This window comes from Nannospalax galili, unplaced genomic scaffold, assembly GCF_000622305.1.
Source record: "Nannospalax galili isolate Female #2095 unplaced genomic scaffold, S.galili_v1.0 scaffold237, whole genome shotgun sequence".
NCBI lineage: Eukaryota > Metazoa > Chordata > Mammalia > Rodentia > Spalacidae > Nannospalax > Nannospalax galili.
This window is the reverse complement of record NW_008339924.1, coordinates 789,487-793,928: the sequence shown is the minus strand read 5'-3', so window position 1 is coordinate 793,928 and position 4,442 is coordinate 789,487. Positions and strand designations below refer to the sequence as shown.

Below are 4,442 nucleotides of genomic sequence, written 5' to 3'. Positions count from 1 at the left end.
ATGGTGTGGGGAATGTGCAGCCAACCTCAGCAGCTCAAAGACAGAATGGACTAACACTTGTGGACCTGGGGCGAGATCTCTGGCCCCTGAGGCATGAGGGAATGCTAGCGGGGACTATGGTAGCCGTGGTGCGGTCTGATATGGCAGGCTCTGAGCCGGGCCGCCAGAAGCATGGGGCTTGGCACTGGGTCCTCATTCCTTTGTAAGTTAATAAATGCACATAAAATATATTATATGGTTTGTCTGATAGTGCAGGAGACCCAGAGGGAATTTGGGCTATAGGGGGTGACAGGGAATCAGGGTAAGGGGGTGGTGAGTGAGGGGAACAGGCATGACACTTTTATTTATTTAAAATTTTTATTATTTTTATTTTATGTGTATGTGTGTATTGTCTGCATATAGGTAAGTGTACCCGTGTCATGCAATGCTCGTGGAAGACAGAAGAGGCTGTCGGATCCTGTGGAACTGGAGTTATGGACAGTTGTTAGCTGCCATGTGGGTGCTGGGAGTCGAATCCAGGCCTTCTGCAAGAACAGATAGCGTTCTTAACCACTGAGCCATCTCTCCAGCCCCATCAGTTCTTTTATTTTTTAAACACTCGATAGCCTGTGACCTGGAAGTGCAACCTTTGGTGTTGATCTCAGAGAAATGGAAACGTTCATCCACATACAACGGATGTCCATGGTGGCTTCATTTATTTACAACAGCTCTGTTCTAGTTTTTTTTTTCTGCTGCTATGATAAAATATTGATCAAAAGCAACTTGGGGAGGAAAGGTTTGACTTGCAGGTCACAGTCTATCACCAAGGATAGCCAAAGCGGGAACTTGAGGCAGGAACTGAATCAAAGACCATGGATGACCGGTCGCTGCTTGTTTGCTTGCTCTCTGGCTCATGCTCAGCTCACTCTCTTATGCAGCCTAGACCTACCTGTCTAGGTATGGCACTGCCCACAGTGGACTGGGCCCCTATGGCAATAAGTAATCAATTACCCCACAGATATGTTTACAGGCTAACCCGATCTGGGAAATTCCTTAGTTGAGGTTCCCTCCTCCCAGATGACTCTAGGTTTGTATCAAGTTGACAACTGAAGTCAACTATGATAAGCTCCAAAGTAGGAATGACTCAAAAGCCCTTCAATGGACAAATGGCTAAACGCTGCTGTAGAGGCTCAGCACTGACTTTCTTAGAAAACAAAGCTAACTAATGGCTTAAGCAGAGTTTAAATTAATCTTATGGACATTACCTTGTGTGCAAAAGAAAATCTTGAAATATGACATGCTGTAGAATTCCATTTATGTGGTGTTCTTGAAATGACAAAATGACAGAGATAGACATGGTCTTAGTGGTTGTGTAGTTGAGGGGAGGGAGGAGCAGGTCCTGCCTATAAAAGGACAGATCTGTGTTGGCATGGTGCTAGATTACATGAGCTCTCATGGAGTTACATGTATGGTGAAACCTGAGAAGTACATATGGCACCCATGTGGACCTCCTGGTGCTGGTATGGTGCCACAGTCATATGAGTTGTCCCTGAGACCTTCAGGTGTGCCTTACATTGTGAGGGACATCCACATCCCCACCTCAAAACAAGTTATTTGTAGCGAGTTCCGTCTCCTGCTCCAAGGAACCTCAGGACCAGTCCTGTACAGCCTGATCGGGAAATGTAACGCCCAGCTATCTCAGTCATTTCCAGTGACTAGTGGGACCTGGGGTGAAAAGTGAACTGATGAAGCCAGTCAAGGAAGGAAAAATCCCAGCTGGTGAGATGGCTGAGCAGGTAAAAGTGCCTGAGGTCAAGCCTGTCGATGTGAGTTCAGTCCTCACTCAGGATCCACATGGTGGTGAAGAGAGTGACGCCCACAAGTTGTCCCTTGGCCTCCACATGTGCATTGTGGCATGTGTGCCACATGAAGTAAATAAATATAGTAAAAGGATCTTTGGAAGAATGCAAGGATATGGGCATATTGACAGCCACCAAGCAAAGACCCCGAGCCAAGTGAATCCAATGGTTAATATGGGGTGGGGGGACCCCCAGTCGAACGGAGCAGGCCTTATGAGGAATCCCAAGGATGAACAAGACGGGATGAGGACTCCTTGCAGTTGGCCACTGCAGAGGGCGTTATCAGCAGCACAGCCAGCATTTAAGAGGGTTAAACTCAGGACACTTCATCACAGCTGGGAGCATTTAATTGCTTCCCCCACATTGCACGGCAGAGCCAGAAGGGGGGCGGATAGCAGCGAGCACTTGCCCTTTGGGCTTCCCTGCAGTTGGCTTTCTGCTCAGAAGAGAATCTGAGGTTTTTTTAAATCTTAAATTCTGCCCCATCCTGGTGCGCGCCACAGACCCCTGCATCGAGAAGCTGGCTTGCTTAGCTTTGTGTTGCTGTGTTTCCCTCCGCTCCCGTGAGTGATTTAGTCAGTCGCACCTTAGGAGACCCTCAGACCATGTCATGGTGCCCAGTGGACCCGAGATGCTCTGGGGTGTGAAAAGGACTGAGCCAGGCCAGGGAGACCCGCGGTCCGCACACGCCCTTCACGCTGGCGCACTTGGACCGCCGGCCCCGCGAGCTCTTGCTCCTGTACCGGAGTTCGGTGGTGGTTCTGTCTGTGCAGATGGCGAACGTCTGGCTGGAGAACATCACCAAGGCAAAGAGGAAGCCCATCAAGGCCACCAGGAAGAGGAAGAGGATGGGACCCGGCAGGGACACGGTGCTTTGGCCGTCCCACTGGCCCTGCGCGTGGCTGCGCACCACCGGGATGCCCAGCAGGAGCAGCAGGTGCGCAGCGCTCAGCCCGATGTACAGCGTGAACAGCACAAAGTACTTCCGGTTGTCCTCCCCCACACAGTTGTTGACCCAGGGACAGTGGTGGTCCATCTTGCGGATGCAGCGCCCACACACCACGCAGTGACAGGCGCTTTCTGGCCTGACACAGCCGCAGTGGGGACAGCGGGCCACGGCTTCCGGCCTGGGCGGTCCCTCCAGGGGCACAGAGCCAGGGTCCGTGAGCATGGTCCGCAGATGGGACACGAGTGCCAAGGAGGCCAGCAGGTGGAAAAGCACGCCGTTGGCAACGCCGTAGAGCACGGTCTCTGATGGCAGGAGCAGGTCCCGGACCAGGAACCATGCAGCGCTCAGCACTAGTGCCCACGTGGCAGTGGCGCACAGGATGCCCAGGGCATCGCATACGAACCACCAGCTATGCACAGAGTCCTGTGCCAGGGTCTCCAGCTCCACCCTGTGCGCAGACCCGAGGTGTGTGTGGACCCTGGGGAGCATTGTGGGCGTCCTCAGGCCTTCCTTTCAGTATCCTGGTCTTAGACCCAGGCCCAAGAAGGCCCCCCCCCCAGGGAGGGGAGGGTCCCCGTGCTTCCTCCCTCCTCTCCCACTCAGCTTGGCTGGATCACCTGCTGCTCTGATGGGTGGGGGAAACCAGCTGGAAAGCGGACCCCTTCAGTGTTCTAGAATGTTCTGTCATGGGTTTATGAACACACAAAGGGCTTGGTCTCCCTTAAGACCCAGAGGAAAGCCAGGAGAAAGAGGCACCCACAAGTGCATCTCCATACTGAACTGACCAGTGGGAGCCTCCTAACTCTGCCAAACTTTCATGACCTGTTTGCTTTGGAGGAACTGGAGCATGAGGAAGTTAAACAGATTGCCAGGAGTGACCAGGTGGGACTGTAGACCTGCTTCCTGGTCCAAAGCCTGGGGCTTCTGTTGGTTAGCCCTTTCCTGTGCTGGCCTGAGGGTCCACCCAGGGCAGGGCTCAGGCCAAGGAGGAGGGGGCCTGAATTCCCAGACAGGAGGGGTAGTGTTGATGGATGGAGCCTGCTTGTGACAATGCCCACAATTCTGCAAGGACAGGCCTAGAGGCCCTCTGAGAAGCTTCCCCATGGACGCTGCCCCCCAGAGCACAGCAGGCAGCTCCCACCTATGGGTCAGGAACAGGAGGAGATCCATGAGGCCTTTGGGCAGGTGTGTGGTCAGCCGGTGTATACATGCAGTTGTGGGTGTTGCCCAAGTTGTGGGCTTGTATGTGGCCAGGTTGCTTACTGGGAACATAGCATGGGGAACTGTGGAGAGGACATACCCTGAGTCAGCATCACTGTGAGGAGCATGTGTCCGGTGACAGAGTGGTTTGGAGCACAAAGATGAGAGATTTGCAGAAAGTATTGAGAAAGGCAGGCTCCCTGGTCCCCACTGAGCCCAACATGGCACCGGTGTGGTTGAGATAACAGCAAAAGAAGGTTGTGCTGGGCTGTGAGGGGCAGATAGGTGGGCAGGCGGTGGGGTCTGCAGGCAGCTCCAGTCTCCCAGCATTACAGCTCTTGAGTGAAACTTCAGAGAGGACCTCATGTGACTGCCTTCTCCTTCTGTAGCCCCGTGGTGGTGTGGAGGAAAAGCTGGGTAGCCTGTTTGACTACGAGCACAGCAGGACAAGCAGG

The 4,442-nt window shown here is 53.3% G+C and overlaps 1 pseudogene; it reads right to left on the bottom strand.

Moving 5' to 3' along the window:
* Positions 1–2,436: 2,436 nt before the first annotated feature.
* Positions 2,437–3,276, bottom strand: LOC103735498 (annotated as a pseudogene).
* Between the last annotated feature and the right edge of the window lie 1,166 nt (positions 3,277–4,442).